This window comes from Lepus europaeus (assembly GCF_033115175.1).
Source record: "Lepus europaeus isolate LE1 chromosome 12 unlocalized genomic scaffold, mLepTim1.pri SUPER_12_unloc_1, whole genome shotgun sequence".
Lineage (NCBI taxonomy): Eukaryota > Metazoa > Chordata > Mammalia > Lagomorpha > Leporidae > Lepus > Lepus europaeus.
The window spans coordinates 166,210-191,397 of NW_026909001.1; the positions used below are offsets into that span (position 1 = coordinate 166,210).

Sequence of the window (25,188 nt, forward strand, 5' to 3'; positions counted from 1 at the left end):
TGCATTGGCGTGTCTTGTTCACTTGGGGGCGTCATAGTGCCTTCCTTGTTCTTGGTACCTCCGATTCTATGTTTCTTGCTTGGCATGTTAGAGATAATTTGTGGTGTTTTTGTTTTTGTTTTTTTCTCTCGTTATACTATGCCTCTAAGTGAGCTCTCTGCTTTGTTGGAGCCTTAGGGGCTGTGATGGGTGTGGCCAGAGAGCTATGCTTGTTTCTTGAGGTTTAAGGCTGTGTAAAGAGCGACTCTCCCAGATTACTTGCTCCTTGCTGGCTCGCTCTCTCTCTCTCTCTCTTTTTTTTTTTTTGACTCAGTTGGGAGTGGAGTTGAGGGTAGTTGAAATCTGGCCTCTGTGAGTATTCGTTTGATCTACCCCTGGGACCATACACAGGGTTTATGCAGCCCTCAATGTGTTCTCCAGTTTCACTAAAGATACTGAGTTTGGCTGAGCTTTACATATGTAAAATCGCGGTGCTCTTTGTTTTGCTTGGTGAGTGAAGGGAGAGGCCTCTGTTCCCCCTCCCCCCAACGTCTCGGGCTTCTCAGGTCTTTGTCTTACCCTCCTGGGTTCCCGCGCTGGGGAGATTCTGTGGCTCTGGCTCCTCTCCCGCCGCTGCCGCTCGGCTCGTCTCGGTTGGTTTTCCACGCGGTGGGTTCCCTGTAAGTCCTCTGTGTCTCATCCACAAGATCCGGAAGCGTTTCCTCTGCAGTTTTTTTCTTGAGTCTTTTCCTGAGGCTACAGTAATTCCACTTTTATGAAAGTTTATTTTCCCAAACTAAGGCACACGTCCTCACTATCCGCCATCTTGGCTCCGCCCCCCCAGAAGTAATTTCTATATCACAAACTCCTGGCTTGCTGGACACACTTTGAGAATTGTTTGGTTATTTGTGTAATTTCTATTATGCTTTATTGTCATATTTTGATACAAGTGTCTTATTTCTTTTGATGCCTGGGACCAATAGTTCCTGTCTTACCTGTACATTGAGATCACCTGGAGCACTTTAAAATCATCACATAGGTCCTAGTGCCTGATTTAATTTGATGGTGTTCCTCAGATGTTGGAATTTAGAAAGTTCCCCACTTGATTCTGATACTCCACCAGGGTTGAGGACTGGTGGTTTTATAGGGAATGAGCATTGTTTTGATAAGCTGTTTACTTGAGTGTTGCTTGCATTATTTAAACAAAATAAAATTTTAAAAAATGCTTTTGGCACTGTTCCTGAACAAAAAGAGATGAGGTGTGATACTAAGTGGTTTTAAAGTAACTTGAGACCTAGCTATCGATGCTTTGGAGAGGTTTAATTGGGGCAATATGGTAGTGATTTAAAAAATGGAGTTGGTAATTCTGATGGCCCATGATAGGTCAACCTGCTAATTCGCAAGAGTTGTGTTTTTTTTCCCACACAACTTCATTTATAGTATTTAGATATGATGTGAAAACATTATATTAGTATGAATAGAAAAGCCATTTCTTAGCGAGTTTTAAGTAATGCAGGCACATTTTTTGAGGTGGCAATATATTATTTTTCTTCGAATTAAAAGTTAAATATAAATATGGTATTATTCAAAAGATTTTTCTCTTTGTTTTCTTTTAGAATTAAAGTTGGGAGAACTGCTTCATTATAAGCTGTAAGTATTCATTTTGAAATAGTGTAGTATAATATTTCAGTATTTTTTCTCCTGTGGAGTAGTATTCTTTTAAGTCTGAGTGAGTTTATATTTCAAAGCTATAATCATAAAACAAATCTCAGTGAGCTCTTGTAGAGTAGCTGACCCTAGTTGTGATATGAAGTGATTGTAGCTATAGAAACTGACCTGTGGACCTTTCCTGGATGGTAGATATCCTGAATGTGGAATTTTTTTTTAAAGACAAGGTATCAGTTGTGTTTATGTTCCCATAGGTAGTCTCAGTTCCCAAACTTTTATGACCAGGCCTAGTTTTCTTTCTTCCCTTTAACAAAACCAGATTTATTATATTTATTTCAGAGATAGAGTGACACAGAGGGAGAGACAGAGAGATCTTCTATCTGCTGGTTCACTCCCCAAATGGCAGCAAAAGGCTGGAGCTGGCCCAGGCTGAAGCCAGGAGCCAGGAACTCTGTCCAGGGCTCCCATGTTACTGCAGGGGACCAAGCACTTGCACCATCTTCCCCTGCTTTCCCAGATGCGTTAGCAGGGAACTGGATTAGAACTAGAGTGGGTAGGACTGGAACGGTGCTCAGATACAGGATGCTGGTGTCACAGGTGACAGCTTAATACTGTGCCACAACGCCAGCCCTGAGGCTCAATTTTCAAAGTTAGGAATTTCAAATTTTGGATTCATAGTAGACAAGATTCATCACTTTAAGGGTGGAGGGAAGAACCAGAAATTGAGTTTTTCTCAGACTTCAGTATGCGTCAGAATCATCTGGCAGGCTTTTTAAAGCACGGATTGCTGGGCCTTTTTTTTTTTTTAATTTGACAGGTAGAGTTATAACAGAGAGAGAGAGAAAGGTCTTCCTTCCATTGGTTCACCCCTAAATGGCCGCTATGGCCGGTGCACTGCGCTGATCCAAAGCCAGGATCCAGCGCTTCCTCCTGGTCTCCCATGCGAGTGCAGAGCCCAAGCACTTGGGCCATGTTCTGTGGCTTTTCCCAGGCCCATTAGCAGGGAGCTGGATCAGAAGCGGAGCAGCTGTGATGAGAATCGCTGCCCAGATGGGATGCCAGCATTAGGCAGCAGCTTTATCGGCTACATCACGATGCTGGCCCCATTTACTATATCTTAGAGATCTTTCTGTCTTAGTATGTAATGATTCATTTTCTTTATTTTAAATTTTTTATTTGTTTGAGAGGCAGAGATAGGGAGACAGAGAGCTCCTGTCTGCTGGTTTATTCCCCAAATGCCCAAATTAGCCAGAGATAGGCCACACTTGGAGCCAGGAAATTAATCCAGGTTTCCTTTGTGGGTGGCAGGAACCCATCTACTTGAGCCATCACCACTGCCTCCCAGAGTCTGCATTAGCAAGAAGCCGGAGTCTGGAGCTTTAGCCAGCTTCGTTATGGGATGTGGGCATCTTAACCCAGGTCTTACCTGTTATAACAGCCAATGCCTACCCCTGATAGTTCATTTTATCTGTTGTATTTTATGGCTGTAGCATACTTCATTCTGTGTTGTTACTATTGATGGACATTTTGATTGCAACATTTGTTAATAAATAGGGAAGTTGAAGACATTTATAATTTATACCAGTGTCTGTTATGCGTTCAAAAGATTTTCTGGCATAGAAACCTACAAATCAAATGACTGGTACAAAGTATTTTAATGGATTCGGCTAAAGTTCCTTCAAAATAATTGGTATCAGTTTGTTCTTCTACCAGTGATTATGAGATACAAAAGTATCCTAGGGGACTGGCACTGTGGCATAGTGGGTAAAGCTGCTGCCTGCAGAGTCGGCATCCCATATGAGTTCTAGTTTGAGTCCCGGCTGCTCCATTTCCGATCCAGCTTTCTCCTATGGCCTAGGAAAACAGAAGATGGCCCAAGTGCTTGGGCCTCTGCACCCACTTGAGAGACCCAGAAGAAGCTCCTGGCTTTGGATTGGCACAGCTCTGGCTATTGCAGCCAATCTGGAAAATGAACCAGTGGATGAAAGACCTTGTTCTCTCTCTCTGCCTCTGCCTCTCTGTAACTCTGCCTTTGAAATAAATCTTTAAAAAGTCAAAAAAAGTATACTAGATGTATACTTAAAATTTCCCTATCTCATGGGTAAAATAAGGCCTAATGACATCTGAATTTGGGTAGCTTTTCACTTTTTTTATTAAAAGTTTTATTTTCTGTGAGTTGTCCATTTGTTTCTTAGCTTATTTTTCTTAGCTTATTTTTTTCTTATTTTCTTTTTATGTTTTCCTATTTATTTGTGTAAGTTGGTTATACATTCTGGATAGTAACTTTTTGATAGACTGTAGTTTATTATTTATGAATTTTTAAAATATTTCCACAGTTATCAGCTTTTTCCTTTACAGTTTTGTAAGTTATTATTAAAGAGTAACTTTTTTGTTTGTCTTACATTTAGAACTTACACCTGCCTTGGGTTTTTTTTTTTTGAATATATGAATCAAAGATTAATTTTTTCCAAATGATTAGTTTCCACTTAGCTTTTCACTTTTATCATACATGATTCCCACAGAAATGGGACTGTTTATATTATATAGACTGTTTGTATTATTTTCCATTGTTCTGTGTATTCTGTTAATGCCTTTTTTGAAGAAAAATTTCAAAGATTTATTTCTTTGAAAGAGTTGGAGAGACCGAGATCGTCCATCTGCTGGTTCCCTCCCCAAATGGCTGCACAGCGAAGGCTGTGCCAGGCTGAAGCCAGGAGCCTGGAACTTTATCCAGGTCTTCCACAGAGTAACAGAGGCCATCATTTGCTGCTTTCCCAGGCACATTTGCAAGGAGCTAGATCTGAAGTGGAGCAGCTGGGACTTGAGCCAGTGCCCATATGTGATACTGGCATTGCAGATGGTGGTTTAATTCACTACACCACAGTGTCAGCCCCTCTAGAATGCTTTTAATTTAGCCTTATTGTATCTTTTGATATTTGATAGCTATCTGGTGGGTTACTTTGTATTTTTTGTCAAGATTCTCTTCCATTCTTCTGTTTCTTCTCATGGCTTGGCTGGCTCTTTAAAGTAATACCAGTTGGGATTTGATCAGCAGTATGTCAGATTTATAGAAAATTATCATTAAGTAATATTATCCAAGTATCTTGAGTTGAAGTATTAGAAGATTAGAGAGATTGCAGGGAAAAGGAGTCTGTCTCCTATAAACTTTTTTGAAGTTTCATTGCTGCTATTTACCTGAGAGAAATGATTTAGTGTCTTAGGTAGCTGCTGGGGCTGGTGCGGTGGTGTAGTAGGTAAAGCCACCATCTGCAGTGTCAGCATCCCATATGGGCACTGGCTGCTCCACTTCCAATCCAGGTCTCTGCTATGGCCTGGGAATGCAGTGGAAGATGGCCCAGGTCCTTGGGCCCCTGTATACCCACGTGGGAGACCTGGAAGAAGCTCCTGGCTCCAGGTCAGCACAGCTCCAGCCTTTGCAGCCAATTGGGGAGTAAACAAGTGGATGGAAGACCTCTCTCTGCCTCTCATTCTCTCTCTGTGTAACTCTGACTTTCAAATAAATAAATAAATCTTTTTTAAAAAAATAAGGTATCTGTGTTTGTTTTCCTTGTAACCTAATGGCTATACTAAACAAAATACGAAGTCAGTAGCTTTATGGTTAGTCACACTTTCTTAGAGGTTTTATTTGCTCTTTTTTTAAAATTATTTATTTTAAACGTAGGTAGGACAGAGATCTTCTGTTTGCTGATTGACTCTCCAAATACCTGGAACAGCCAGGGTTGGACCAGGCCGAAGTCAGGAGCTAGGAACTCGGTCTGGATCTTCCTTGTGGGTGACAGGGACTCAAGTACTTGAGTTATTATGTGCTGCCCACCAGGGTCTGCTTTCACAGGAAGCTGGGATCAGAAGCAGAGCTGGGGCTCAGGCCCCAACAATACAGTATAGGACATGGGTGTCCCAAGTGGCATCCGCCCTCTTCCTGCTCTCTCATTTCTTGAGAAATAGGACATGGGTGTCCCCTTCCTGCTGTCTCATTTCTTGAAGTAGAGCTCAGCTTTGAGTACACTTCCTAATCAATCCCGAGGACATCACAGCTGTCTGTTTTTATGACAGATTAGCCACGCATAACAGCCGGGATTTCTCAACTGTTTTTCCATTATGTAACTGCTCAAACCTGTGGCGCTGTGGACAGTGATGTGTCTGAGTTTTGTACTTTGATATAGGAATAAAATGGGAAAAGAAGGGGCTTACATGGCCTAGTGGGTACAGCTGCTGCCTGCGATGCTGGCATCCCATATGGGTGGCAGTTCATGTCTTGGCTGCTCCACTTCCAGTCCAGAGCTGTGCTCATGGCCTGGGAAAGAGCGGAAGGTGGCTGAAGCATTTGGGGCCCTGCCTCCCACGTAGGAGATCTGGAAGAAGCACCTGTCTCCCAGCTCCTCGTTTCAGCCTGGACCAGACCTGATGGTTTGTGGGGAGGTAACCACCTGATGGAAGATCTCTGTCTCTTCCTGTCTCTCTGTAACTCTGACTTTGAAGTAAATAAATCCTAAAAAGAATGTAAAAGTTATATTTAATATTTAATAAGATTACTCCAAATATGACTTTCTGAGTTTTAAAGAAAAATGTTTAAGATACGCATAGTGAAATCAGTTATAACTCATTTGATTAATTGTGTGCCCAAAAGTTTCTAGTATGTAACATTTGTAGAGGAAGCACATAGCATCTTTTAATTCTTTTCTAAACCTGAAGGATGCAAGTGTGTGGGAGAATTGTTATTTTAAAAGACAATTAAAATTGAAGTGTTAAAAAATTGGAGGCTAAATGCTTAGCTTTCTGTGGTAATGGAGAGTACTGTAATGCCTTTTGTATCATTGGAGAAATCTGGGTAAGCTTACTGGTTTCTAAACAGTTTGTGGGAAGGGAATAGGGAGAGATTGATTAATGGGTACCATCTGTATATTAATGGGTGTCATTTAACTACAGTGAGACGGAATTAAGAAGTTCCTGTGTTGTGTTCTTTTTATAAAGAGTTATTTATTTATTTGAAAGTCAGTTACACAGAGGAAAGAGGCAGAGAGAGAGAGGTCTTCCATCTGCTGATTCACTCCCCAGTTGGTTGCAACGGCCATAGCCAATCCAAAGCCAGGAGCTTCTGGTTCTTCCCACATTAGTGCAGGGGCCCAAGTCCTTGGGCCATCTTCTGCTGCTTTCCTAGACCATAGCAGAGAGCTAGATCAGAAGTGGAGCAGCTGGGATTTGAACCGGTGCCCATGTGATATGCTGGCTTACCCACTATGCCACAGCATCAGCCCCTTCTTGTTGTATTGCTCAGTAGCATGATTATAGGTAATGACTGTGTACTGTGTATTTTCCTAAAAAAAAATCGAAAGAAGGGCTTTTGAATGTATTTTTATCGTAAATAAACAATAAATATTTGATAAGTTCACCCCATAAATGTGTTACCATTTTTATGTATCAGTTGGAAACAACAACTTGTGAGTTTAATTTTTGATTTGCAGATTTGGTCTTTTTGAAGCTATGTCTGCTATTGAAATGATGGATCCCAAGATGGATGCTGGCATGATTGGAAACCAAGTCAATCGAAAAGTTCTCAATTTTGAACAAGCTATCAAGGTAGTCATTTCATATGTTAAGATGTCATGCTTAATTTTAAAGATTTAGCTTGAATTGTATTCTCTTAAAAGCATCTGAAATATATAAACAAGAATTAGCTAAAATCATTAGTCACCTATCTGTTAAAATCTGGAAGTTAGGTGTTTGAGGTCTTCACCAAAGCCTTGGTCAAATTTTGTTTACTTCTTAGTTATTGAAAGCATTTGAGCGGCCAAGCATTGTGGCGTAGCCAGTGAAGCCACTGCCTGTGACACAGGCATCCATTATAGGCACCAGTTCTTGTCCTGGTTGCTCTACTTCCCACCCAGCTCCCTGCTAATGGCCTGGGGAAAGCAGCAAAAGGTGGCCCAAGATGGGCCCCTGCTACCCACATGAGTGACTTGGAAAGAAGCTCCTGGCTTCAGCCTGGCCCAGTCCTGGCCCTTATAGCCATCTAAGGAGTGAACCAGTGGATAGATCTCTCTCTCTCTGTTGCACTCTCTTACCTTTCAAATAAATAAATCTTTAGGCCGGCGCCATGGCTCACTAGGCTAATCCTCCACCTGTGGTGATGGTTCTCCGGGTTCTAGTCCCGGTTGGGGCACCAGTTCTGTCTTAGTTGCTCCTCGTCCAGTCCATCTCTCTACTGTGTCCCACGAGGGCAGTGGAGGATGGCCCAAGTCCTTGAGCCCTGCACCCGAATGGGAGATCAGGAGGAAGCGCCTGGCTCCTGGCTGTTGAGTTTGGATCGGCACAGCACGCAGGCCGTAGCAGCCATTTGGGGGGTGAACCAATGGAAAAAAGGAAGACCTTTCTGTCTGTCTGTCTGTCTCTCTCACTCACTGTCTAACTCTGCCTGTCAAAACAAAAACAAAAACAAAAAACAAGTCTTTAAAAAGAAAATGAAAATACTTGAGTATGTATTCAAATATAAGAATAATTGGCAGTCACATTTTATGTGTATATATTTTTTAAAGATTTAGTTATTTGAAAGGCAGAGTGACAGAAAGTATGTGTGCATGCAAGAGAGTGGGAAACAGAATAAAGAGCAAAAAATTGATCTTCCTTCTTCTAGTTCACTCTCCAAATGGCTTCAACAGCCAGGGCTGGACCAGGCTGAAGCCAGGAGCCAAGAACTCCATGAGTGGTTCCCACATGGGTGGCAGGGCTGAAGTCCTTGGGCCATCTTCCACTCTTCTCCCAGTCTAATTAGCAGGAAACTGGATTGGAAGTGAAGCAGCCAGGATTCAAACCAGCGCTTAACCCACCTTGTGCCACAATGCTAACCCCCTTATGTGTTAATATGTCAAGTCGTGGTGGTGAATTTAAAATTCAGTCAATGGGAATTGATTTAGAAATTCATTAGCAGTTACTATAGGGTAATTTTTCCCATGTTAATATAGAAATTTGCTAAGGAAATTAATATTGTAAATATTTAAATATAATTAAATACTGTAGTAATGAAGTTAAGGAAAAATTTTAATTTGAAAATTTTATTCAAAAGGCAGAGGGAGCTGTCTTCCACCCACTGGTTCTTTTCCCAAGTGTCCACAACAACCAGGACTCACTTTACTGTTCTTATTTGCCATTTAAAAATAAAACATATTTTGTTTTAAAGAACAGAATTAATTTGGTATCTTGGTTTTACCCAGATCATCAGATAATGTTTTCCTAATGTTTACTTTTAAATACTTAACTTTTGTAAAAACCCTATACCTACTAATCCCAAATTTCTAAAAGTATCTGCTTATATATGTTGTTTCTCCTCTTTTTTAGGGCGGCACAATTAAAATCAAAGATCTTACCTTGCCTGAATTGATAGGGATAACGGATACCTGTTTTTGCTGCTTGGTAAGAATTAAATGATACTGATTAACTAAAAAACTATGACTTTTGTGAATCTTTGAATTTAAGAGTGTCTACATCAGTGTTGAGCAAGAAATACATGTAATGCAAGGCTTCATAAGATGTTCAATTTCTCAGACCAAAGTTTGCTAAGTCTAGTAAACAAACTTCATCTTCTCATCTGGATGATGTGATGTTCTCATTTCTGGGTGAAGAGATATTTCTTTTCAACAAAGGTATTATTGTAGCTATTACAGTAAGTCCCCCCCCCCCCCCGCCTTTTAAAGACTTATATATTAGGGCCGGCGCTGTGGCGCAGCATGTTAACACCATGGCCAGAAGCGCCTGCATCCCCTATGGGCATCAGTTTTAATCCTGGCTGCTCCACTACTGTCCAGCTCTCTGCTGTGGCCTTGGAAAGCAGTAGAAGATGGCCCAAGTGCTGGGGCCCCTGCACCTGTGTCGGAGACCCAGAGGAAGCTCCTGGCTTCGGATCAGTGCAGCTCGAGCCGTAGCAGCCAATTGGGGAGTGAACTTTCAGATGGAAGACCTCTCTCTTTCTCTCTGCCTCTCTCTCTCTGCCTGTCCTCTCTGTACAACTCTTGACTTTTAAGTAAAATCAATAAATCTTAAAAAATAGTAGACATATTTATTTGAGAGACAAAGTTACAGACAGGGAGAGAGACAGAGAGGTCTTGCATCCATTGGTTCACTCCCCAAATGGCTGCAACAGCTGGAGCTGAGCTGATCCAAAGCCAGGAACTTCCTCCAGGTCTCCCACGTGGGCCCAAGTACTTAGGCCATCTACTACTGCTTTCCCAGGCCATAGCAGAGAGTTGGATAAGAAGTGAAGCAGCCAGGACTCAAACTGGCACCTGTATGGTATGCCAGTACTACAGGTGGAGGCTTAGTTTACTACACCACAGTGCCAGCCCCAATATCCCTTTTCTTAAGTTATCCAGTGAAATAAACCTGTAATTGGAAGGCTCCATAAGTTACCATGGAAGTGAAACAGAAGGAATGTTGCATTGATTTTGGAGAGATCTTTATCCTAATCTAGGATAAATTGTTGTAAACTGGCTGTCTTCTATGAAGAAAATTTTATAGTGTTCCATATATGCTGGATATATGTCTTCCCTAGATGGTGGTATTTACTGTGGAAACATTTCTCCTTGGGACAAGTTTATTGCCCACTGTTTTCTGACTACCCTCCCCTCTTTTTAAAGAAAATTTATTTATTTGAAAGGCAGCGTGATGAGTAGGGTCAGGGAAGACCAATATTGAGATCATCTGTCTGCCAGTTCACTTCCCATATGGCTGCCAACTCCATGTCTCTCCCATGAGTGGCAGGGCCCAAGTACAGAAGCCATCCTCCACTGCCCTCCCAGGCATATTAACAGGAAACTGGATTGGAAGCAGGGTGGCTGAGATTTGAACCGGCACTCTGATGTACTGTACCATGTTGGTATTGCAAGCAGTGGGTTAACCTGATACATCCCAATGCTAGCCTCAACCTCTTTCTTTTTAATAAGAAATTAAAGTACTGTTTTTAGAAGTATGTAATATTTGTTCATTTGTTCATTCAGGAAATACTCACTGATTGCCAGTTTTCATGAAGTGCTTTTAATGAGTGTTTCATGTCTGTAATTTTATTAGGTCTTGTATCAACTCTCTTTGGTATATGTACTACATTATCTGCCTAAGGTTACATTTCTCGGCAGAGAGAAAATGCCAGATTCCTAATCCTGCCTCTTTGTCTTCTAAAGCTGTCTCTTAGTTAGCTTTTAGAGATTGACAGTTTTAGTGAGATTGGGAAGGGAGATGAAGCATTGCTGGGAACAAACATGTAAAGCATCAGCTGTGACTATAGGTCAATAAGTGGGGACAGAGGTGTGGGGTTAATTATGTCAGGGAGAGTAGGAAAGGCTGTTGACAGGAAGTGAAGAATGGTGGCAGGAGGGATCATGGTTTTGTGGTTTGTGGTAAGGCGTGGAGCTGAGTGTTCAGGTTGGGGAGTCACATAGAGCTGCCTGACAGTCGGAGGACTGCAGGCCTAGTGAGGGCTGTGGGCCGAGAGGAGGAGGGAAGGGGTGATAAGGAGGGTGTTTGCTAATGTTGAGGAACATTCTGTGAGACGTTCAGGACTGCATCTCAGAGTTTAGGCATTAGGGCAGTTGTTTGTAGTCTGCGGGTCTGTTTTCTGAGCACTAGTTATACATATGCCTAAATTATTAATTTTTATGTTTATTTCTCCTTTCATTATATGGTGGCATGTGTCTTGCTCAGTTGCAGAATTCTTGGACTTTAGTGTAATGTATAACTGTATAAACTTGGGCATATTATTTAAACTGTTTGCATGTAAAAGAAAAATGCCATGTGAGGAAAAAATCAGATGTATGAAATATATATTATAATACTAAGAACAAAGTAGCTACTCAGTTATGGCTATTGTTGATATTCCCAGCCTTTACCACATGATGCCACGCATGTGTTAGCTACTCAGGGGAAATGTTGTTTATATTTGTTTTAAGGAAAAGCCCTCTGGAGGCCAGCATTGTGGTATAATAGGGTAAGCCTCTGCCTGCCATGCCAGCATCCCATATGGCACCGGTTCAAGTCCCGGCTGCTTTACTTCTGATCCAACTTCCTGCTAATGTGCCTGGGAAAGCAACGAAAGATGACCCAAGGGCTTGGGCCCCTGCACCCACACGAGAGACCCGGAAGAAGCTCCTGGCTTTGGCCTGGCCTAGCCCCAGCCATGTGGCCATTTGGGGAGTGAACCAGCGGATGGAAGATTCTGTCCTTCCCTCCCTCTTTCTCCTTCTCCTCTTCTTTCTAGACTGACTTGGCCTTTCTGATGGATTTTTTTTTTTAAAGAAAAAGCCCCCTGGTTGAAGGGAAAGAGGAAAACCCAAGTGTAATTTCTTGAAAAATATAAGTGCTTTTGCTGCTGGTTGGGTTAATGGTGATGAGAATAAAAAAAGAATAATTGAGTGATTAAGGACCTATTAAGTTCTTTTTCTTTTTCGTTAAAGATCTTTTATTTATTTGAAAGTCAGAGTTAGAGAGGAGAGGTAGAGCGAGAGAGAGGTCTTCCATCCGCTGGTTCATTCCCTAAGTGGCCGCAACAGCCAGAGCTGCGCCGAACTGAATCCAGGAGCTGCTTCTGGGTCTCCACGTGGATGAAGAGACCATAGCAGAGAGCTGGATCAGAAGTGGAGTAGCCAATACTCAAAGCTACACCCGTATGGGTTGCTAGCACTGCAGGTGGCAGCTTTACCTGCTACACCACAGCACCGGCCCCCCTATTTAGTTCTAAACTTGTGAATTTCCAGTTTATGGATTTTTATTGACTGTTATAGAATTGATTGCTTTTGGATGCCACATAAAGAAGCACTCTAGTTTTATTAGTGTCCGCACATATTGCAAACTGAATTATATATGAGAATGCCTTTTAACAGATCATCATTTAAAGTAGATAATTCTTGAAAAACCTTAAACACTGAAAGTGAATTCTAACTCTTGCTGTCTTCCCTGGCTTTCCCTTTAATCATCTTTCAAGTCTTGTATGTAACCTTACATGTATTGGTCTGTGGCACTCAATCCTTTGGCTGTTGGGGCAGTGTGGACTTTCCAGACCCTTGTGCATCACCGTCAGTATGTGCCCTGTTTTCTGTCTTCATAGATAACCTGGTTAGAAGGCCATTCCTTGGCACAGACAGTATTTATGTGCCTTTACCTTCATAATGCAGACTTTATAGAAGATCTTGCCATGAAAGCTTTTGCCCTGGGAATCTTGAAAATCTGTGATAGTGCAAGGGAAAAAGTAAATAAAGCTGCTGCTTTTGCAGAGGTAAGTTTGTAATATAACAATTCTTGAAGCTCATTGAACTCTTTATTCACTGTGGGGTATTTAAGTGATCTTATCTATATTTATAGGAGAAAAATGTGGTAGGTGTTGAAATTGTTCAGTTTCTTTTTAATGCTCTTGTGATCCAGGATAAATAGATTAGGCGCCAACTGTCATCAGTGTTCACCAAGCAAAACTTCTCTGAATTCATGTTCATGAGAATAATACACATCCAATATGATTGTCCGCAAAGCTTAATAAGATATTTATGAAATAACCTTCTAGTTTTTAAATATTCACTTTGTTATTTACCTAAATATTTGTATTGATACATGTCATTATGGAAAGTCTTATCCATTTGGGTAGGCTTTTTTTTTAACAGATAGAGACAGAGAGAAAGGTCTTCCTTCTGCTGGTTCACCCCACAAATGGCTGCTATGGCCAGAGCTATGCCGATCTGGAGCCAGGAGCCAGGTACTTCCTCCTGGCCCTCAATGTGGGTGCAGGGACCCAAGTATCTGGGCCATCTTCCACTGCCTTCCCTGGCCACAGCAGAGAGCTGGACTGGAGGAGGAGCAACCAGAGCTAGAATCTGGCACCCATATGGGATGTTGGTGCCACAGGCGGAGGATTAACCAAGTGAGCCACAGCGTCTGCCCCTTGGGTAGACTTTTAAAGAGTAACTTGAGTGAGAAGAGAAATAAGATTATTTTAAATACTTATCTCAGCCGACACCGCGGCTCAATAGGCTAATCCTTCGCCTGTGGCACTGGCATCCTGGATTCCAGTCCCAGTCAGAGTGCCAGATTCTGTCCTGGTTGCTCCTCTTCCAGTCCAGCTCTCTGCTGTGGCCTGGGAGTGCAGTGGAGGATGATCCAAGTCCTTGGGCCCTGCACCCACATGGGAGACCAGGAGAAGTACCTGGCTCCTGGCTTTAGATCAGAGCAATGCGTTGGCCACAGCAGCCATTGGGGGTGAGCCAATGGAAAAAGGAAGACCTTTCTCTCTGTCTCTCTCTCTTTTGCTGTCCACTCTGCCAGTCAAAAAAAAAAAAAAGAAAAAAATACTTATCTCAAACTATACATAAGAGGTCATCAAAATCAGTGGGGTGGAGAAAGAATTCATTTCAATAATAGTGCTGGAAAAAATTGATTAGTACCCTTTAAAGTTACTTTATCATTTCACATCAAAATAAGTTTCAGACAAAGTATTTTAAATATGAAAGTGTTACTAAAGATCAGAAGATAGTTCACAGAATATAAAATGGCCATGAAACCTAAAATGGTTAAGCTCACTTAGGAGAAATACAAATTAAAATTCTGAGATACTTTTTTTTTCTTTTTTCTACCAATTATTAGCAAAGATTAGAAATCTCTTAGGATATATCAGGCTGATGATGTGGAAAAAACACTCAGCGTGTGTGTGTGTGTGTTTGTGAACAGTTGCTGTTTCCCTGTTTTTAATTTTTGTATACTTTTTGCTTGAAAATAATTTCACTTTCACAGAGTAGTTACATTAACATAAATAATGTCATATGTTCCTTACACAGATTGAGCTGTTAACATACTGTCCCCCTTTTCACTTGCTTGCTGTCTTAGAAGTTTATGTGTATATGTATGTATGTTTTCTTTTGGAGAGTAAGTTACACATTGTGACCTTCTTCCCCCAATTCCTCAGCTTGCATCTTCCAAGCAAAAGGGTTCCCTCTATACAACCACAGTCCAAGTTTAAACCTCTGTGAATCTGTAATGTCAACACACTATTCATATTGCACTTCTGTCACCTGACCCCATCCTTGTTAGCCTTTCCCCTGGGGTAGAATACAAGATCCAGTATGGAATCACCTCGGACATTTGTATCTTTGTAGTATCTTTAATCTGCCATTAGTTTCTTAGCTTTCCTTTGTCTTTAGTGATGGCAGCATTTTTAAGAACACAGCCTTCTACTCGCCTCCCCTCCTTTTTTAAACAGAACTTGCCTCATTCTTGGGGTTGTATATTCTTTCCTCTTGCTTAGAGTGAGCGTATGCAGCCCTTGCTCTGCTGTGACTTAAGTGACTTACATGCCCTTCTCCAATGGTCACATCTCGGTGCATAGAGTGTCCACTTGCCCCCACCAGTGATACCATTTTGATCAATCCACCAAGGCGTTATCCGATTCCTCTGTGATTACTATTTTTCCCTTATATTTCACCAGTCTGTTGGGAAACATTTTAAGATTACAAGAAGTACCCTGTTCTGTTTCTCTCTCTCTCTCTCTCTCTGCCTGTCAACAAAGTTTTTTTTAAAAAAATTATAGATACCCTGTTCATTAAAGTCTCCTTCCTTAGTTTAGCATCCACCTGTAGTGCTTGCCTGGACTGGTTTTTACTACTGCAAAATGAGGACTTTCTGAATTTATATTCCACACTTATCAAACAGTACTCAGCATTCGTCTGTAAGCAAGCATGGTACTTTCTTGGTGGGAGTATAAACTTAAAACTTTTAAAAAGCAACATGGTACTATTATAACTTAAATGCACATGTTTTGATAACAGTGTTACTTCTAGTACTTTGTCCTACAATTATGTGTGTGCTTGTACACAAAGATCGATGTGTAAGGACCTTAACTGTAGTGCTATTTGTAGTCATGAAATCTGGCATTATAGTCGTTAAAATCTTCCTCACTATCCGTCAGTAGGAGACTCATTCAGAGGTGCTGTGTTCACACAATCAAGGATTATACTTCCTTGGTAACACCTGTATCCCATCCTGGAGTGCTTGCGCTCAAATCTCAGTTCTGCTCAGGATTCTGGCTTCCTGCTGATGCGTAACCTGGGAGGCAGTGGTGATGGCTCAAGTAGCTGGGTTCCTGCTATGCATGTGTGAGACCTGGATTGAGTTTCCAGCTTCCAGGTTCAGTATGGCTCAGCCCTGACTGTTGTGGGCATTTAGGGAGTGAACTGGTGGAAGAGAGGTTTCAGTCTTTGTCTGTCTCTTTCATATCCCTCTTCTCTCTTCCCTCTGCCTTTTGGATGAATAGCAGAATTTTTTAATGGCTGTAGATGTATGTATACAGTAGAAGATTAGATCCTCCAAATGAAGGGAGTCAGATGGAAGCATGTATATCCTGCTAACATTGTACTATTTTAAAAAGGGAAGGAATTGGTTAAATCTTCATACACAGGAAGATAACAGAGGTAACATATACCTGTTTCATATTACTACTCCTGTACTATTTTTTCAGTGAACTAGGAATTTTAATGACCAATTAAAATTGAATTTCTGTGTATCTCCTGCATGCACTTACTAACAAATGGAAGTAGTCCTCAAGGAAAGAACTAGAAGGACAAAAGTAATAGAAATATTTTAGGAAAAATAAAGACAACAAAATAATGAATTTTTATGTATTGAGAGCTCATTTAAAGAAAGCATTAAGGCCCAAATGAATAAATGAGTACTAAAATAACTAGCTTATTCATGAAAGTTAACAAATGACTGTAATATTAAAAATATTAGCCTCTGTATAATTCAGAAATTATAAATTAATAAGTACCCCATTTTTTATTAATTTTTTAAAAAACAGTCAATGTTGGCAAGAATGCGGTGAATTGCCGCTTTGGTTTTTACTGATGGGAAGTACATTACCAGTTTAGCAATATGTATATCAAGAGGCTTAAACATATTAATACCTTTTTAAAATTTTATTTATTTATTTGAGAGGCAGAGTTATAGACAGAGGGAGAGACAGAGAGAGAGAGGTCTTCCATCTACAGGTTTGCTTCCCAAATGGCCGCAACGACCAGGGCTGGAACAGTCTGAAGCCAGGAGCCAGGAGCTTCTTCCAGGTCTCTCACATGGATGCAGGGGCCCAAGCACTTGGGCCATCTTCTACTGCTTTCCCAGGCTGTTGATAGGGAGCTGAATCAGAAGAGGAGCAGCTGGGACACGAACTGGCACCCATATGGGATGCTGGTGCTGCAGGCAGAGGCTTGGCCTACTAAGCCAGAGCTCCAGCCCCTGTTAATACTATTTAAACTGGTTATTTCACCTCTAAAACTCTGCCTTAAAGAAATAATTAGGGGACCATAGTGGGTAAAGCTGCCTCCTGCAGTGCTGGTATGGGCACTGTTTCAAGTACGAACTGCTCCACTTCCCATCCACCTCTGCTGTGTCCTGGGAAGGCAGTGAACACCACAGTTCCCTTGGTCCCGTGGCTCCTTACATGTACAATCCCATTTTTCTGCTGCCCTCACAATAAGGTCTTTGAATGAGCTGTTCATATTTGGGTATTTTGTTTCTCTTCTTATGTCTCCTTACCCACTGCAGGTGGTCATCGGCCACCACTACTGCAGCAAAATTGGCCTTTTTTGTATCTCACTAAATCCTGTGCTCTCATCCCTTCCTCTCAGCTCTGAAGTTATGAGACCCAGCTGACCACACTTGGAAATTCTTTTCTTTGTATCAGAATCTCTTGTATTTCTTTCCACCTTATTCTGATATGTCTCTTTCCTCTGCTTGCCTTTCTACATGCTAGAGTGCTTACTCCTGGATTCCCTCTTCCTAGGTTGATTTCCTTCAGTGTTTTTTTAATACCAGCTCTGCTGATCACATCCATATTTATGTCTCTAGTCCCTGTGCCTTCTTGACTTCTAGGCTTAAGTAAGCGCTTTCTTAAATTTTTCACTTGGATGACCAAAGAAATTGCAAACTTTTCTGCTGTTAAACATACTTCTTCCAAAGTCTGCCTCTTTTCAGGAAATGGTACTAGTTAATATCAGTTACTCGGATCAGAAACCTCAAAGAGATGCTTGATATTGTATATTTTACCTCATATCCATATTCAACTCTTTTAAATGTATCTTGATTTCAGCTACTTCCTTTTCCCACTGTTATAATCCAAACCCAAATCACCATCAATTCCTGCTTGAACTTTTGGATAGAGTCTGGTATCTGATATCCCCTAGTTTGCTGTTTTTTGTTCTGAAATCCACAAAGTTTCAAGAGTGATCTTTTAATGCCAAATGACTCCTTTGCTCTCAGTCCTCCAGTAGCTTAGATTAAGTTTTTGTTACTGTGGCTTATCTTTGTTACATAGACCCAAGATACTCTTCCAGGAACAATAGTATTTTCTAGATTTTTCTTGGGGAACTTACCATTTCACAGGTGGGACTTCCAGGTATGTTTTCTCTGCATGATGTTGGCCTACTTAGATTTTATTTAAAAAATGGAAGATTTTACATTGGGGGGGGGACATAGATGTTTGCTCTTAAAAATTAAAAGACCTTGGGGCCGTCGCAGTGGCTCACTTGGTTAATCCTCCAACTGCAAGCTGGCATCCCATATAGTTGCCAGATTCTAGTCCCAGTTGCTCCTCTTCCAGTCCAGCTCTCTGTTGTGGCCCAGGAAGGCAGTGGAGGATGGCCCAAGTGCTTAGACACCTGCACCCACATGAGAGACCAGGATGAGGCACCTGGCTCCTGGCTTCGGATTGGCACAGTGCCGGCTGTAGCGGCCACTTGGGGGGGGGGGTGTGAACCAACAGAGGGAAGGCCGTCCTTTCTCTCTCTCTCTCTTTCACTGTCTAACTCTGTCAAATAAATAAAATAAAATTAATTACAAAATTAAGAGACCTGAACACACTGGCCCTGTGTTCATTTATGGCTACATTAGGGTAAGTAGTGGCTGACTGCCTTTTAGATGAAGCGTTTGCTTTCCAGTTAACCACAGCCTCCACCATTGTCCCTTGTAACCAGCAGATGCACTTAGGAAGGTAACCTGCTTTTTCATGTGTGTCCCTGCCATTGAGTGAGTCATTTATTAATCCAGGAGGTGTTTACTGGTGGTTAGTACTATGTTCTAAGCATTAGCGATTAAACAGCCATGATCTCATGGATCATACACTCCCTGATATAGATACCTTATGTATGTAAATACACACACACACACACACACTCACACACATACTCTCACAGCTCTTTGATCTGCTGGTTCACTTCCCAAATGGCCTCAACAGCTGGGTCTGGGTCAGACCTAAATCAGCAGCCAGGAATTCCATCTTGATCTCCCATATGGACTGCAGGGACCCAAGTACTTGGCCATCTTCTGTAGCCTTCCCCGGCACATGAGCAAGAAGCTGGGTGGGAAGCAGAAGCTGGGACCTGAACTGGTGCTCCAGTACTGGATGAAGGTGTTGCCCACTTCCTGAGCCACATCATCAGCCGTTGACATCTTAATCAAGTCAGCCAGATGATATTGGACTATTCAAAGTGGGTCCAGCAAACCACTTAATTTGTTAGGATCCAAGCAGTGAAACAGTTTATTGAAAATGCTTTTGGGGGATGAGTGTTCATGTGTGAATGATTTTTTTCTTTATAATAGGCTGTAGCAGAACATGGTTTTGCTATTACTTTGAGTAATTCTGTTTGAGAAAGCTTAACCTTTGCAGCCTAACAACATCAGCAGACATTACTAATTTTTGAAAAGTCCTATATAAACCTTGTAACTTTATTATCAAATGGTGATAATTACATATAGCCATTTTCTAGATAGTGATGCTTTAGTCAGGGATGGACAGCTTGTAAACTGATGGCCCCATAGATCGTAACACCTGGTGTTGTAGCTATCTTAGTTTGTTACCTACACTCTATGATGTTCAGACAACAACTAAATCACCTAATGACGCATTCTCAGTACACATAGCTGTCATAGACAGCAAGTGGCTGTATTTACTGCTCACTTGAGAATTGTTACTTTGTGATACTTTCATAAGCATTAGTTTTATTGCACAAATAAACATTAAATGCAAATATGTTTAAGTTGCTTAAGAACAAGCAGTTGAAATTAAGGACAGAGACAACATTAGAATATGGTGTGTTAACAGTATGCCTGTAAGGAAAGCTTGGATGTATGATAGCAGTATTTCTATTTTCTTATTAGTGATTTTGTAAAAGAGATAAAAAGAAAGCTTTTACTGCTGTTTAAAAGCCTACTTATTTCTGACTTTTTATAGGAAGATTTTCAGTCAGTGACTTACGGATTTAAAATGGCTAGCAGTGTGACAGATCTTCGAGTTACAGGTAAGCCCATTTTAAAAGATAACTCAGGGCTTTACTTTTTGGCTTGTTTCCATTTAAAACTGAGTGTGTGTTTTTCTATGCATGCTAAAAGATGTGGAGGATGACATGCAAAGAAGAGTAAAGGTATATATATATATATATATATATATATATATATATATATATATATTACTGTGCTTCTTTGATGTAAGGCTGTGGTGTTAGAACCACCTGTCCTTTCTAAACTATGCTGTGGTGTTTTTATTTTCAGTTTATTAAATTTTATTTGAAAGACAGAGAGATCTTCCATCTACTGGTTCACTCAAATGGCTGCAACAGCCTGAGCTGGACCAGACTGAAGCCAGGAGCCAGGAGCTTCTTTTGGGTCTCCCATGTGGGTGCAGGGGTGCAAGCACTTGGGCCATCTTCCCCTGCTTTCCCAAGTACATTAGCAGGGAGCTGTATCAGAAGTGGAGTAGCCAGGAATCAAACCGGCACCCATATAGGCTGCTGACGCAGCAGGCAGCGGCTTAACCTGCTACACCAAAGTGTCAGCCCCAAACTATGCTGTTTTGCAATGAATTTGAAACTGTTTGAGAAGTTTCTGTTAATGACATTCTCAAGTATTAAAAAAAAATTTAAAGATTTATTTATTCAATTGAGTTAGAGTGAGAAAGGAGAGGGGTTGGGAGAGCACGCTAGAGTGAGCAAGCTGGTTCACTTCCCAAATGGCTAGAATGGGCATTGCTGGGCTAGGCCGAAGCCAGGAGCCAGGAGCTTCATCCAGGTCTCCCACGAGGGTGCAGAGGCCTAAGCACTTGGGCCATCTTCTACTGCTTTCCTAGGTGCATCAGCAGATTGGCAATGGAGCAGCCAGGACAAAAACCAGCCCCCCTATAGGATGCTGGTGCTGCAGACAGCAGCTTAACCTGCTGCACCATAGTGCTGGCCTCAAGTAGTGAAAATTGAGCACTCTAAATTCTTTCAGGTTTCTGCCAGTGTTATTCATAGAATTAGGTAATTAAAGGCAGCGTGCTGCACTTCTGGATGAGGAGAATACAGCTCACAGGAGTTAAGTAACCTTTCTTGCGTCATGTTTATGGGTGTGTCCTTTTTAAGTGGCAGCTCCAGGGCTGGAATGCACATCTTCCACCAGATCTTCCTTTGCTACTGCCCTGAAATTCTGTGAAATAAAATATTCAGCTGTAACTCTTACATTAACTAGATGCCTTCACATTTTAGTGTAAGACAGGTCAGTATTGATGTAACTTTGTTTTTATGATGCAATTTTGTAAAAATTACTGATTTTTTTTCTAACAGGGTTAGTTTCAATAACATCAGGGATTTCAATTAATAAATCATTTTAAAAGAAAATAATAGTACTGTAGGCCGTATGCTTTTGCTGTTTCAGTATCTGATTTTTTTGCTTGATATCTATAGTTTATATCAAAACTTATTTATAGTTTATATCAAAACCAACTTTATGTAACATTAATAGAAGAAAGATATAGGACGTGTCTTTTTTTTCCCTTAAATATTTTTGCTAAAAGTATATTCTTATGTATACTTAGAAAATTAGTGCTTTACGTTGTATATTTGTAATCTAACAGTCTTCCCAGTTTGTGTTTGTTTTAATTGACCTTTTTTAAAATTTTAGAGTACTTGAAATCGACAAGGAGAAGAAAGAGATCCAGAAGCTGCACTAGAAGTAATTGAACTTATTTTCTGGTAGATAATATCAGAGAAGTCTACCTGTTAATGCTGTAGTTTTATGAACTGCGTTATAATTTATGGAAGCCCTTTTTAAGGTATTTCTTTAAAAATTGGACATTGCAAGGGATTTTATTTCCCTTGTATTTGTTTTGATAGAATGATAATACAACTGTTTCAAATACATGATTTCAGAACTCTTCAGTATTCCTGTGAGGTAGGAAGAAAAATATCTTTCACAGGTGATGGCAAACAGGAACTTCACAGTATCAAAAGCTGGTGATTTTGTCAAGATCCTAAATATTCTGACGGTGCCTGAAGCACTTTTTATTCATTCCTTCTTAAAATGCCACTTAAAGCAGTTTACGCGATAGTGTAGCTTTTGACCTAAGGGATTAAATCGGTCCTATGAATATAGAACTTTTTCTTTATGTTACATTTCAAAAGAACAGGCTTTTTAAAAATTTTATTTATTGTGTTTACTACAGTGCCTTTTCCAGCCTTTTGAAAAATCTCTAAGAAGATGTGTGTTTATGTAGTAAGTTATTAACAAGCTTCAGGACTTAAAGTAATATATTTTAAGATGATATTCCTGGGATGGGCTTTGCCTGTTTTAATGTCAATTCCTTTCTTTCTTTCTTTTTTTTTTTTTTTACCACCAACAGTGTTTAGCAGTATTCAGCAGAGTGAAATTTACTCGAGTCTTACTGACAGTACTTATAGCCTTTACTAAGAAAGAGGTAAGGCTGTTTCCATAACTTGTCTTTCTATTCTAGTGATGTTTGGATGGGATGCCGTATTGAAGCACTCCTGAAACTTTTCTGTTGATGTGTCCCTGATCTCAAATACGACCATGGGTGTATTTACACCAGAGCAACGCAGGTGGTTTTCTGAAGAAGTCACGTGAATGTTACATTTTCCACCATAATGCACCCATGACTGTTACTGATATCAAAACTGTATCTTACATTACTAGTAAACAAAACAGCAGAAGCTAAAACTGCTTGTGAGTTGTCACATTTTGTGAACTGAAAGGAGAAAGTAAAATTGGCAAATTTAGGTAGGCCTATTCTTCCTTCAATTAAATAATTAACTGTTGGATTTGCATAGAACTAAAAGCAAACCCTACATGATGTATATTTTTTTCTTTGGGGTAATTTTGCATTAAGTCACTTTCAGGCTTACTTGTGAATAGTTCATAAGTGGTGAATGGACATCCAGCCTTTGTCATCCAACTTCTGTGATTCTCTTTTTTCTTTCTTTGCCCCAACCTTGATGAAGGACAGTATAATTGTTGATAGTTTTTTTGTTTGTTTGTTTTCTAGAGACTACATCTATGAATTTTATTTTTAAAAAAAGCAAGATAAGTAAACCAGAAAAGTTTCTAATTATTATTATTTTATTTTTTTTTTAGTTTTTGACACGCAGAGTGGACAGTGAGAGAGAGAGACAGAGAGAAAGGTCTTCCTTTTTGCCGTTGGTTCACCCTCCAATGGCCGCCGCGGTTGGCGTGCTGCGGCCGGCACACCGCGCTGATCCGATGGCAGGAGCCAGGTGTTTATCCTGGTCTCCCATGGGGTGCAGGGCCCAAGCACCTGGGCCATCCTCCACTGCACTCCCTGGCCACAGCAGAGAGCTGGCCTGGAAGAGGGGCAACCGGGACAGAATCCGGTGCCCCGACCGGGACTAGAACCTGGTGTGCCGGCGCCGCAAGGCGGAGGATTAGCCTATTGAGCCGCAGCACCGGCTAGTTTCTAATTATTTTTTAATGGATCTTACAAGACACAGATATGAGTTGAAAAAAAACTGATTTCTATTCTAACAGGATCTGGGACTCCTGTATTAAGTGAATAGTTTGTGAAAAGCAGTATCGTTACAGCAATCATTTAATTTCATTATTGTTTATAGGATTTTCCTATTCAATGTATATCTTTCAGTGAAAGCATATGTAAGAATGTTTTTGGTGATTTATTTGCTAGACCAGTGCTGTTGCAGAAGCTCAAAAATCGATGATTCAAGCAGCAGATCTTTTTCTGCCATTCATAATTCATTGCATCATGGCGTCCAGGCCCATCTTGTCCTTGCTCTTTTTTCTTCTCTCTCTTCGGAAACAGTTTTTGTTCTAAAAATAGCATTGATCCAGTCTGCCTGGATCTTTGAATGTTTTACTCCAGAGACTTAAATGTACTACTGTGCTCTTTTTAAATTCCTTCTAAACTGATAACTGTACTGCAGACCTTGGCTGTCTCCTGTATCTTATTGTTTGGATTCTGCATGTGTATATGTTCTTGTGTCTATGTTGTGCTATCAGTAGCAGTATCTTATTTAATCACCTCGCCCTGTTGTTCTGGTCTGAGAGCATGGTCTGTATTACATGATCTATGCTTACTTCACCAGGCAGGCCCAGGTCTTCCCTGTGGCTTCATTGCATTCACATGCCTCTGTTATAAGATTGTTTAGTGCATTGCATGGTGATTATTTACCTCTTTGCCTTTCCATGAGAATTTGAGTACTTTTTTTCATTATTTTGAAATTTTATTTCTTTACTTGGAAGATTTGCACTGGCATGTGCAAACGCACATGCACGCATGCGCACACACACACACACACACACAGAGATCTGTCATCTGCTGGTTCACTGCAAAGGCTTCCAGTAACCAGGACTTGGTGAGGCTGACACCAGGAGCCGAGAACGCATTCTGTGTCTCCCTCCTGGGTGACAGGGACCCCAGGACTTGCATTACCTGTTGCCTCCTGGGTATGCATTAGCAGAAAGCTAGATCTAACAGGGAGTGGAAATGGGACTCAAACCCAGGCACTCCCATATGAGATACAGGCATTCCAAGTGCTGTCTTACCCACTGTACCAAGTGCCCGCCTCAGTTTTGAGTCCTTTCAGGCTGCCATAAACTGTCATCTTACTTGTTTATCTCTATAGTGCTCGGCATGTTATTGCCACTCAGATATTGTTTATGAAACAGACTTTAAAGTAGGACTAGAGCATCTTTGTTGTAAAATTTACAACTGGTTAACCTTTTAGATAGCATATAGCAGTTTTGTTTTCCCTTTAAAACTCATTAAAATGAGACGATATTAGTGTTCATTACGATAGTGCTTCCCAGTTGTTGGTCTTGTGACCACAGAGGCAGGTTCTGACTGATTCCCATCACTTCCCTATTCTGCCCCTCCGTCTTTTCAGGAGCAGGCGTTGTGTTCCCTTTCACATGAATTTTTCCTTACTCAAACTTCAGGTAGTAGGGCAGTCCTGAAGGTAATTGGGATCAGGAAATCAATTTTACAATATTTATGTTTCTAGTAATTGTGCTGGATTTGTGTTAATTCTTTAATATTTTTCCCCAGGAGGGGCAGCATATTTATGAAATGAGTGACTGAATGGTATTCTGTAACCTTGAGACATAAAGAAGGTTCTTAGAAATAGCAGCCTATGTATTACGTGTTTACAAAGAGCAGTAAAACTTCTTCAACTCTTAAATGCTTTGAAATCTATAGTGTGAGAATACCTT

The 25,188-nt window shown here is 40.8% G+C and overlaps 1 long non-coding RNA gene and 1 pseudogene across 2 annotated transcripts in view; both read left to right on the forward strand.

The window, feature by feature from the left end:
- Positions 1 to 25,188, forward strand: part of LOC133754274 (uncharacterized) — a 303,902-nt gene that overhangs the window by 52,160 nt on the left and 226,554 nt on the right. The window lies entirely within an intron of this gene.
- The window catches only part of LOC133754285 (N-alpha-acetyltransferase 35, NatC auxiliary subunit-like), a 62,828-nt pseudogene that overhangs the window by 19,697 nt on the left and 17,943 nt on the right, over positions 1 to 25,188 (forward strand).